The sequence below is a fragment of the Bison bison genome, unplaced genomic scaffold (genome assembly GCF_000754665.1).
Source record: "Bison bison bison isolate TAMUID 2011002044 unplaced genomic scaffold, Bison_UMD1.0 scf7180017854252, whole genome shotgun sequence".
Taxonomy (NCBI): Eukaryota; Metazoa; Chordata; class Mammalia; order Artiodactyla; family Bovidae; genus Bison; species Bison bison.
This window is the reverse complement of record NW_011484825.1, coordinates 1,387,471-1,400,582: the sequence shown is the minus strand read 5'-3', so window position 1 is coordinate 1,400,582 and position 13,112 is coordinate 1,387,471.

The following is a 13,112-nucleotide window of genomic DNA, read 5'->3' as shown; positions in this document are numbered from 1 at the left end:
GATGTACTCCTTTTCCTATTTGGAACCAGTCTGTTGTTCCATATCCAGTTCTAACTGTTGCTTCTTGACCTGGATACAGATTTCTCAAGAGGCAGGTCAGGTGGTCTGGTATTCTCATCTCTTTCAGAATTTTCCAGAGTTTGTTGTGGTCCACACAGTCAAAAGTTTTGGCATAGTCAATAAAGCAGAAATAGATGTTTTTCTGGAACTCTCTTGCTTTTTCCATGATCCAGCAGATGTTGGCAATTTGATCTCTGGTTCCTCTGTCTTTTCTAAAACCAGCTTGAACATCTGGAAGTTCACAGTACACGTACTGTTGAAGCCTGGCTTGGAAAATTTTGAGCATTACTTTACTAGCAAGTGAGATGAGTGCAATTGTGCAGTACTTTGAGCATTCTTTGGCATTGCCTTTCTTTGGGATTGGAATGAAAGCTGACCTTTTCCAGTCCCGTGGCCACTGCTGAGTTGTCCAAATTTGCTGGCATATTGAGTGTAGCACTTTCACAGCATCATCTTTCAGGATTTGAAAGAGCTCAACTGGAATTCCATCACCTCCACTAGCTTTGTTCATAGTGATGCTTCCTAAGGCCCACTTGACTTCACATTCCAGGATGTCTGGCTCTAGGCTGATGATCACACCACCATGATTATTTGGGTCATGAAGATCTTTTTTGTATAGTTCTTCTGTGTATTCTTGCCACCTCTTCTTAATATCTTCTGCTTCTGTTAGGTCCATGCCATTTCTGTTCTTTATTGTGCCCATCTTTGCATGAAATGTTCCTTTGGTATCTCTAATTTTCTTGAAGAGATCTCTAGACTTTCCAATTCTATTGTTTTACTCTATTTCTTTGCATTTATTACTAGTATACTTATAAAATTATACTTCTTTTATCATAACCTGAAGGACAAGGTGCAGGGACCATGTAATAATTTTAACCTGCCCACCAGTTCTTTTGAGTTTCTAGCACCCTCCAGCTCTGGAAGTGAAAACAAAACCAATCCCTTAAATCATAGTTGTTAGTTGAGATTTGGTTACTACCTTCCCCCTCATGATATTGGCTGGTACTATGAATAAAACAAGCACTCTCCTATTAAAATGACAGCATTGCAAAACATAAGCCTGGTGCTGCCATGAGCTTTCTTTGCTATCTTGAGACAAAATCTTACCAAAGTTTCAAACCAATGAAGGAAAAAACAGAGCTGAGAAACTGAGAGTAAGAATGAATGAATGCTGATACAATTTGAACTTTGAATTCATCCATATCTAAGTCAGATTTGATTGCCAGCAACTAAACTATCACTGACCAATCCAAGGTGAGTCCATGGGAAAAAACGCCACGCATGTTGTCAACATGGACTGATGCACAAGCCTCAGAAATTTCAAGCAAAGTGGGCAGGTGAGTAAGCTCAAAGGGCCAGAAAAAGGAACCTTGATTCTCAAAGCAGGTTCTGACCAGCAAGATATTTTCTATTATGAACTCATCAGGGTTGGACCTAACACCAAGGGCAGACAGAACAGAATAGAACAGAACTGGTTGGTAGGAGGCATCAGCAGAAGAGAGACAGGTACATTCTGAAACACATCAGTCCCACTTACTTGGCACAAAATCACATACCTACTGATGACATTGTTTATTTCATATCTTGTGTTGTTACATAGCTTTTCATGTGAACTTGCCCCGAATCTCCCACTACATTATAAGCTTCTAAAAAAAGTACTAACTATGCATGGTATTCTTTTAACATTACTAACAGTGCCAGGTATAGGACTATAGATGTAGCATATTATTAACAAATATTTAATGAATAAATAGAGGAATGAAAAATCAAATTAAAGAACAAATACCATCTAATTAGTATTTAAGATCATTGTATAAATAACATTTTGTCAATTCCCACTTATCACATTTCTTCTTGATTCTATTTATACCTTCCTTGTCCTTATTTAAAATAATTCTCTAATACTTTTAAGTCTCCAAAGTGATATCTCTGTATGAAGTTTATTTTTTGTTTGCATCTGTTCAAAACTCAAGTAACATTCTCCAACTCCCTTCTCTTGAATCCCATTTTTATCTTTTAAGAGTCAAATGATTTTTCTTATACCAGTAACATTTTATTTGTAGGATATATGTCCATGGCTTTTCAAAACAAGACAACCAGTCTGTCTAGAGATAATTCAGAAGGCAAAATTCTTGCCCCATTCTAATCCACATGCCATACTCATTGCCAAGAGAAAATTAGTACTACATCCCCCAAAGTGAAACATGCATAGGATTGGTGTTATAAAGCTGACTTCTTAGCCGTATCCCAGACCTACATCATGGAGTCAGATCTCTGGCAATGTCAGAAATTCTTTTTCTCCTTTTTTCCCAATTATCCCCAGGTGAATTTTGTGCTCATTTAACATGGGGATTGCTGTGAATTTCTTTGACTTGAGGGACAGGGGGAAGAAAGGCATCACCCTAATTTCAAAGGACTCACTATGGTAGCAGATATAAAGTTAATTTTTAATAAGCACCTGCTGCTTATCCTGAAAGAGGCAAGTTCTTAAACAAGAAAGATTATTTGGGGCATTACAAAGAAACATTCTACACAGAGATAAGGTTGGAAGCCATTTAATGTTCCAACATCAGACCTGGGAATCCCTTCCAAAAATATTTTCAGGACAATCAAAGAATCTCAGTTTAAATGAGAGATTCAGGACACAGGGGTTACCTTTGGACATCTGTGCCCCCCTCTCTTCGTGTATGACAAAGCCACCAGCATATAGGTTTATACTTAATGACTCACTTAGATGTTGCTGAGACTATCCCAACTGAAGCCCTCAAAGTCTGTGTGGATGGAAACTTGGGAAATTTCCTTTATGAGATCCCTGGAATTCCCAGATAATTATTTTTCCTCCTCCAAAGAATAGTTGTATTGAATGACTGTAGTTATTTTTTCTAGATAACATATACTATATTCTCTGAGCTCCTTCTAAAATATAAGCTGCATATCAACAATACTTAGAAAAAGACATGTGATCTAAAACTTCTCCCTTAGAGTTTTCCTTTAAGAAGCCATGTATGCCTGACTTACATGTTTCTATAAAAGACTGGGTAAATTTTTGCCTCATGATATTTATTGTAAGTAAGGTAGAGAATGTTGTGATTAGAACACATTTTGACCCAAAGTTTCTCTTCTGGGAGAGAAAATTAAAAGGCCTTAGAAGACCTCTTGATTCCATAACAGTCCCTCAGTGTAGCCCACAGAGGATGATACAAAGAGCAGATGACTGTATTATCACCAGGAAGCCAAAGGAGTTCTGGGGCCCAGTCTCCATACAAGGCTTCCCTGGTGGCTCAGATGGTAAAGAATCTGTCCACAATGAGGGAGACTGGGGTTCCATCCCTAGGTCAGGAAGATCCCCTGGAGAAGGGAACGGCAACCCACTCCAGTACTCTCACCTGAAGAAACTCATGGACAGAGGAGCCTGGTGGGCTACAGCATGCGGGATTGTAAAGAGTTGGACATGACAGAGCGACTAACACTTTCACTTTCATCTCCAGAAAAAGGTAGGCACATAGGAGGTAATACTCAGACATCTTCTTGGTTTTATAATAGTTTGATTCTATAGTCACTAAAGTGGGGTGGGGGAGAAGCATATCCCTGGCTAATATCTATCTCACTGCAATTTTAAGAAACAAATAAACAAAATTTGGTCCAGAAAGAGAGCCAGTTCCTCAACATCCTCCCTGGAGAAGATATGGATAATATGGGACATAACATATTTTTAATAACTTTGGATAATGTAGACCCATGAAATTTTGATGATAGAAAATCCTTGGAGATAATTTAGTTCACTGGTTCCCAAATCTGGCTGACCATACAAATTACCCTAGACTTAAAAATCTGAATCACCAGGGGTAGAAGCCAGAAATACATATTAATTTTTCAGTCCCCAAACGCACCTGAACAGATAAGGGAATTGAAGAATTAAATGATTTGTTGAAAGATGCATATCTTGGCAACAGCAAAAGCAGTCCAGAACCTAAGCCACACATTCCCAGAATTAAAAAGTATCTCCGAATGTCATCTTAGCATAACTGTCTAAGAGTGGTCCTTAAGCTATGAAAGATTTTCTGAGGGAACTCAGATTCCAACCCCCAAAGACATTTTCAAACGCTGAGTCTGAGGTGAAGCCTAGAAACTGACATTTGTAATAGGCCCTTTAGTAGATTCTGAAGGAGGGTAACCACTACAGGGAGCTATTAAGGACATTTTGTCTACCAGATGTCTGAGTTCCTTGTATCATGTTCCCTCACTTTGTTTAAACTCACTGTATCTATATGAAGATTAATACCATTGTAATAACTTTCCTTTATTACAAGTCTGTTAGAAATAGTTTTTTACATTTTTTTCCCCAGAAACTTAGTCCTGTAATTCTGCCTCACAGAAGTTGTTCCTGCCTCTCTGGGCCATACAAAACGTTTTTTCCCAACGCTGTATGTTAGTTTTTGGAGAATTCAAAGCCAATCTAAGACTCCTCTTTCCAGGGGAAAATGGAGATGAAAAATTCCTCTAGTTCATTTCTCTCCTCTCCCTCCTCTCCCTTTGTGGCTTGTTTCACTTATGGCCAAAACCCTTCTCCCACCAAAACACAAATAAATACATAAAAATAAATCGCTGAAGCAGCTTCTTGCTGTCTTATGGCTCTGAGCCCTAAGCCTTAGGCAAAGCAGCTGGGTCTGATGCTGAAACCAGAAGGGCCTAACTACGTGGGAACAGAGCCAAGGCTGTTTTCCAACAATTAACTTTTCTCAACCACAGCCATGCTCTGAGGAGAAATCAAAGGCAGAACAGTTTCCTTCCACCCATACCTTCCCCACCCTAAAGGGTGAAGATGCAGCTTAAGTGGGCACCCCTGCAAAAGCAAGTCTGAAATGATCCCATCACCTGGTACATACTGTTCCCGCCTCTCTGCTCCACTCCAGCTTAACTGACAGGTCGACCCTGTCTCAGCCAGGCAGCTGCCTCTTTCCAATACTGGCTCAGTCTTCTCTCTGTTGTTTGTTTAGAACAAAGTGGTTTCTTCCATGAAAGGGATGGAAGCAGGCATATTTCTCAGGAACCACAGAGAGGGAGAGTGAAGGAGGATTTTATTTGAAGTTGAAAATCAGGGAAAAAAAAAAAAGAAGAAAATCAGGGATTTCCCTGGTGGCTCAGTGCTAAAGGATCCATCTGCCAAAGCAGGAGACACAGGTTTGATCCCTGGTCCAGGAGGATCCCACATGCTGGGAGGCAACCACTCCTACGCACCACAACTGTTGAGCCTGTGCTCTGGGGCCCGGGAGCTGGAACTACTGAAGCCCAGGCACCTAGAGCCAGTGCTCTGCAACAAGAGAAGCCCCCACGATGAGAAGCCTGCACGCCACAACTAGAGAAAAGCCTGCACAGCAACGAAGACCCAGCAGAGCCAAAATAATAATAATTAATAAATTTAAATTCAATTTTAAAAATATAAAATTGAAACTCATTCAAGGGCACTCACAAAAATGCCTTGAAGTATGGAGGGAAAACTAGAACTATGCTTAATTTTTTTAAAAAGAGTTTGATGTTATTTGAGGGCACAGGCTCAAAATAGAGAAGGAAACAAGGAGGTAAACAGGAAGTTGTGAAGACTCAGAGTGAAAAAGACCCCAAAGACACCAAACTTTGCTGTACAAATGTCCAGATCCTTCCTCAAAATCACCTTACCGTTCAGGCTGCCAGCCTGTGTCTGTCTTCTGCTTCGGAAGACAGTAAGCTTGGGAGGTGGATCCACGGGAGGGGCTCTGATGACACATGGGCAGGGATTTGTTTCATCCCTGCTCTGTCAGTGACTAGAAGCTACTTAACTAGCCTGCCTCTCAGTTTCGTCAGCTAAAACTGGAGATAATAATGCCCTGATTACAGCAGCACGGGCTAGGTTCAGCCAGCAACCCCACCCCCCACTGGATCAGGGGCTACACCCACCCATAGTTTTTTTGCCACTGAAACTGCATGCCTAGTATCAGTCAACAGGGGGCTCCACCACCCACAACCACTCCCTATATGAGCAGCCAGGAAGACTCGGGTCTCTGTCCTTGTCGAAGGGAAAACGAGGAGAAACAGCCTGAAGAACTGCTTAGGGCTTCACCCAGCTTCAGCTTGGAACTGAAGTGTGTCCGTTCTACTCATGTGTCAGACTTGTGAACTGGCTTCTAGCCCCTTCCCAACATGGGACTGAAAAGTACAGTTCTCTTTATGCCTGCAAAAAAATAAATAAATAATACGGTATTGACAAACTTCAGTAGCAGGGAACCATAGGGCTGTTGTGCGGAATAAGAGGCAAAATGCTGATAACATGGTCAGTGAAATACCTGGCTTGTCATGATGGAAGCGTTCAAAACCAGCAGTTGTTATTCCACAAGACCCCTGTCAGCAACCTTGCCCCCTTGCCTTTTGTTACTCAGATCTCATTATTCCTCTAACACACAAGAAACACCTCACCCAGAGCTAGAACAAAGCCCGAGAATACCTTATCCCAAGATCCATCTTTCTAAACTAGAGGACAGGAAACAGGAATCACTGGTGACAGTCTTCTATATCTTAGAGCTTGGTGGCACTTGCCAAGTCACTGAATGCACTGGAGCCAGTATAAAAGGAAAGTGAAAGTGAAGTCGCTCAGTCGTGTCCGACTCTTTGCGACCCCATGGACTGCAGCCCACCAGGCTTCTCCATCCATGGGATTTTCCAGGCAAGAGTACTGGAGTGGGTTACCATTTCCTTCTCCAGGGGATCTTTATAAAAGGGGCCAATACTTAATGGAAGGAAATGTGGTTAACAGGAAAAACAGTGATTTGAATCCAAGTTCCAATCTTGAAATTTATTAGAAGTAGAACCTTGGATGAGTCATTTCATTTTTCTGGAATTTGGTTTCCTTATCTTAAAAAGGAGTGGATCATGCCAGATTATGTAAAGCTCCATAAACTCAGAATGCCAATGATGAAAAATAATGCCTTTGCAAGAATGGCTCTATCTTCAGGGAACATGGGATTTTAGAATATCCTATCCAATCCTATAGCCCTTAGCCCTAGGCCCTAGCTTGTCAAGTTAAGCCCCCAAGAACCCTGAATAACTTAAACCAGGTCACACAGTATGGATAACAGTGAAACAAGAACGACTGTTTGCTCTAGCAAAGAGAAGGATGTATTAGGGTTACAGACGAAGTGCTGTGAGTGCCCTGAGTTCTCCCTATCATGAACTTCAATGTCAGCTCACTCCCAACAGAAAAGGATCTCTTACCCCTAATAGAAGGTATAGAACCTCTGGCAGATTATCAGAGAACAGTAGAGATTGAAGAGAGGGAGAGAGGTTTGAACCAGAATGCAAAGATAAACAGGCAGAAGTTCCAGAGAGAGGTAAAACTACCCCTCCATGCTACACACACAGTAATAAGTCCTCACAGATATTCCCTTCCTAATCCCCAGAACCTGTGAAAATGTTACATTTCAGGGTGAGGATTAAGGTTACAGATGGAATTAAGATTGTTAACCAGCTGACTTTAAAATAAAGAGATTATCCTGCCTAATCCAGATGGACCCACTGTAATCACCAGAGTCTTTAAAAACAGAAGAAGGAGAAGAAGAGTTAGTGCCAGAGTGATGTCATATTAGGAAGACCTGGCCCATCACTGCTGGTTTCAGATGGGAGGAGTCATGAGCCAAGAATGTGGGAGGCTCAAGAACCTACAAAAGGCAAGAAAGTGGATTCTTCTCTATCTCTGTAAGCTGATAAACTTGTGTTATTTAAGTCACTAAGTTTGTGGTGGTTTGTTACAGCAGTAATTAGAGACTAACACATTCCATGATGAATAATTAGCAGCAGGCATTTAGCAAAGGTGAAAACAAATTTGTACAGAAATCAGTCAATAAGGATGATACTGATAGGTAACCTGGAACAAATGGGCAACACCGAAAGTTTTCTGTAAACTCTAAGAAAAGGAAAGTCAAGTCGCTCAGTCGTGTCCAACTCTTTGTGACCCCATGGACTGTGCCTACCAGGTTCCTCTGTCCATGGGATTTTCCGGGCAAGAATACTGGAGTGGATTGCCATTTCCTTCCCCAGGAGATCTTCCTGACCCAGGAATTGAACCTGGGTCTCCCACATTGTAGGCAGATGCTTTTACCGTCTGAGCCACCAGGGAAAGGTATCAGTCATTTGAATACACACTATGTAAAGGCGAGAATATGGGCCCTTTCTCTAGAAGTGAAAAGGAACTAAGAGTTTGAAATCAAAAGTGTACTGAATATCATTCACATGTTTTGCACATATTCTGAGGCAGAAGCGTTAAGAGCATTAGCTCCGTCAGTTGTTCATTCTGTTGACCTTGGGCATAAACACTCTAAGTTTGCTTTCCTTATAAATAAAATCAAAGATGATAATACTTACCTTATGGAGTGACGAAAATTAAATGTGCTAATTCAACATAAAACACTTAGCACAGTACCTGTATGTAATAAGCTCAATAAAAGGCAATTATTTGCATTATATTTACATTCCTCTATGGATAGAATTTTCATTCTGAATGCTAGCACTTTAAACAAATTATTTTGCTGTTTTCATAAAGGCCCAATTAAACAATTGCTCCTGGGATGTTACAGTGTTAGGGTTGGGTGGACCCAGTGGAAGAATCAAAGTCAATATTCAGGTATCACACAGTAGGAAAAGCCAGGTAAGCATCTCTGCTGGCAGAATTTTGCCCTAATGAAGGGCTATTTCTGCTTGGGTGACTACACATTATAGCAGCATCTGGAGCTAATCTCTGCACCCAGCAGGTGTCTGTGGACACCAATGACTCCCATTCCTACTGTAAGAGAGGCAGGGAAAGAGTTGAAACCAACTAAAAAGCAAGGTATCAGGAACACCCATGGTTCTTGGCATTACTAAGCCTGAAGAATGGCTGAATTGCTTCCTTACATGGCAGCACAGATGTTAGTAACTTGCACCTATGCTTATGTGTGAAAAAGAGAAGGGGGGTGTAAAAGAGAGAGAGAGAGAAACAAGAGCATCAAGAGTAAAAGTAAGGCCCATTCTCAGAAGTAGTCACTTAGACCATCACTCACAGGCAGAATAAATAGCCATTTGAGGGCCTATGCTCCTCACCAAACTGAGTTTTTCACTGCAGAAAATGTCTCATCATCATTTCACATAGTAGATCTCAACAAATATTTATTCAACTGATCTGAAAGGGTTACACATTATAAAATACAAAATTATGAAGTGTGTGGCAGGATAATTTAATATATGATATATTTTATGATAATTTAAATGATATATTTATATGATAAATATATTTTATGATAATTTAAAACATGATATATTTTCCTTACTACAGAACTAATATCCATCCCCAGGGAGAAAATAGAAGTCTTTGGATCATGAAATCCAGAGATCTTCACAAGAGACTTTAGTCAAAAGTCGAGGCTTACAGAGGCAAAGAGCTAAAGTCTATGCATAGGGTGGAGGATACACCCCTGAGATGTGTGACCAGAAAAAATAGCTGAAAGGGAATGTCCTAAGGCAAGTGAACAGAGTTGGGTGTTTGGTGGAAGATGTATACATGGAGGACGCCCGGCGACAGAACCTTGGACCAGGTAGCTTGTAGATATTGGGAACCTCAATGCTGAGAACTATGATATTGAGGCTGTAGCTTTCAAAGCCTTACATACAGCTTCCTGGTACTGTGGGATGGAGAAGACGGATCAAGAGAGTCTGGTCAGTGAACATGTAAGGTGGGATTGTAACGGATTAAAGCTAGGAGCTCTTCACTTCTGGGGTTCCGTATAAATCTCCAGGGGCTTCCCAGGTGGTGCTAGTGGTAAAGAACCTGCCTGCCAGTGCAGGAGAACTAAGAGACGCTGGTTTGATCCCTGGGTTGGGAAGATCCCTTGGAGGAGGAAATGACAACCCACTCCAGTATTCTTGCCTGGAAAATGCCATGGACAGAGAAATCTGGTGGACTACAGTCCATGGGGTTGCAAAGAGTAAGACACAACTAATGTGACTTAGCACACATAAATCCCCGATTTTTCAAGAAATCCTAGGAACAAAGGATAGCATAGCAAAAAGGATTCAAAGACATTTAATTCAATTTGGTGAAATAAAAATATGTCATGTTTCTTGCCAGTATACTTGGAGGGAAAAATTCACACACATTACTTATGTACTTATGTACTACAATAAGACATTAAAGTAGTTATCTCTGTATTGTGTTATTATAGGTAGTAGTCAATTTTTCTTCATATTATACATATATATATGTATATATATATTTAAAGTCATGTTTAAAGATAAAACTACAGAAAACCCACCTTCCTACCCTTGCCCAGCCAGATGGTGATGTGATGATCCTTCCTAGGAGCAATGGGCCCCAACCTTCTTTAGAACAAAGTCAAACTCTGTGCTTGATTTGGGCCCCTGAGAATCTGGAGAAGCTGTGATGTTCAGAGAAACACTCTGGCTCTCGAAGAGTTTTTATCCTTGAAAAACTCTCACCAGGGGTGTGTTCCAACACACATAATGATTTTGTTGGATGTTAAAGAGTACAAAGTTCTCCAAAGGAAAAAAAGCCAACTCCTTTCCATCAGCTATATCAAGTCACTGAAGTTACTGAAATTAGAAATGCTTCCATGAATCTATGGGAAAGCGGGGTGTGTGTGTGTGTGTGTTAATATGCATCATTTCCAGCGCTATGCATTTCTCTATGTAGATCCAGATTTCCACCTGGTAGTATTTTCCTCCTGCCCAAAGGACTCTTTACAAGAACATTCTCTCATATCACCCAAGTAAAATCATCAACATCAGGGTATGACCGCTAATATATTACTACCACCTAATCCTCCAATCCCATTTAAGCCAGTAGTCTCAGTAAATTCTTTTACAGCAAAAGAATAAATGGCACTAGGTTAAGAGAATTGTTCTCTTTTCTAGATTTGTTCTTTTATTAATTCCACAGGGAACATTTTGATGACCCACTCTATGCTGACTCTGTCAGTAAGATGAGTCTTAATCTGAGAACCAGCCATAAGTAAATCATAATAATGCAATGACTAAGGGCTGTAAAAGATATGCAGGGGCCATTTCAGGACTAAATAAATTGCTGCCCAGCCCAGGGAAGGAAGTGATTCACTCTGCCTGAAGGAATCAGGGACAATGTCACAGAGGAGGTAGTCATTGCTATGACTCTTAAAGGATGAGTAAGAGTTTTTGAAACAAACTGGGAGGACAGAGCACCTGAAAATGAGTTTCTCCCCACATTATCTCACACAGTTCTACGCTTTCAATTGTAACTCAACGTTAGTGACATAAATAACACTAAAATGGCTAGCCAAAAACGAGCAGCAAGGAAGTGAATCCCAACCTTTTACTTTTCCACCTGTGATTCAGTTCATTTGAGGACCTCTGCAGATCTCCTTCCACACAAGGACATTTTTGTGAGGTGACATCTTTGTAGAGCATAAAATCACTCGTGCTCTGCTTGGTCCTAACATTTCAGTTCAGTTCAGTTCAGTCACTCAGTCATGTCCAACTCTTTGCGACCCCATGAATCGCAGCACGCCAGGCCTCCCTGTGCATCACCAACTCCCGGAGTTCACTCACACTCACGTCCATCGAGTCAGTGATGCCATCCAGCCATCTCATCCTCTGTCATCCCCTTCTCCTCCTGCCCCCAATCCCTCCCAGCATCAGAGTCTTTTCCAATGAGTCAACTCTTCGCATCAGGTGGCCAAAGTACTGGAGTTTCAGCTTTAGCATCATTCCTTCCAAAGAAATCCCAGGGCTGATCTCCTTCAGAATGGACTGGTTGGATCTCCTTGCAGTCCAAGGGACTCTCAAGAGTCTTCTCCAACACCACAGTTCAAAAGCATCAATTCTTCAGCACTCAGCTTTCTTCACAGTCCCACTCTCACATCCATACATGACCACTGGAAAAACCATAGCTTTGACTAGATGGACCTTTGTTGGCAAAGTAATGTCTCTGCTTTTGAATATGCTGTCTAGATTGGTCATAACTTTCCTTCCAAGGAGTAAGCGTCTTTTAATTTCATGGCTGCAGTCATCATCTGCAGTGATTTTGGAGCCCAAAATAATAAAGTCTGACACTATTTCCACTGTTTCCCATCTATTTCCATGAAGTATGGGACCAGATGCCATGATCTTCATTTTCTGGATGTTGAGCTTTAAGCCAACTTTTTCACTCTCCACTTTCACTTTCATCAAGAGGCTCTTTAGTTCCTCTTCACTTTCTGCCATAAAGGTGGTCCTAACTTTTGGTTTTGTTTAATTCCACTGTAATCTTCCAAGCTGAGATTTCTTAGTGATGATCAGACAGCCTGTAACAATGTTTAAATAGACTTGTTGCCTTAAGAATAGGTTTGATTTTATTGATTTTCTTATAATGTCTGTAATTGTTCAGTTTGTTGGAGCTTTTTTCTTTCTTTTTTATTGTATTTCCTAATTGCTTTATCTTTCACAGAAAAGATCTGTTTGTAGCTTGTTGATCTTTTCTTCCGTTAAGAATGAATGTTGCGAGAGAGACTTTTGTGAAGAAAAGCAAAACTCCATTATCAAAAGTTTCATTATACCCACTGATATATGTTTCTCGTTCTTAAAAACTCTACAAAATGTCTTTGTCCTTCCCTTCATGAATAACTGGACTCTGTGGAGGAGGGGAAAGAATCTGTTATGTTCAGTACTTTCATTACAATGTCGTGTTATTAGTGTCTGGGATATAACTTTTTCGCTTTGTTATTTGAACAGCTTTGTCCTTCTTAGTGCCTCTGCATTAACATCTGTGTTTTAACAACTGAAATGAAGAGCCATTCCAGGTCAGTGAGGAGGAGCACCCTACACACACATTCATTCAGCAAAAATTCACTGAACACAAACTAAATGCCAAGCAGGTCATCGATTACTGGGGACAAAGAGAGAACAAAACCCAGGTATCCTAATGCTAAAAGCTGGATGAAACTGCAGAGGGGGATCGGGTCTGAAGGGGAAGCAAACTTCAGCCATGATGGTGTGCAGCATTTAGGTTCAGACCAGGGACT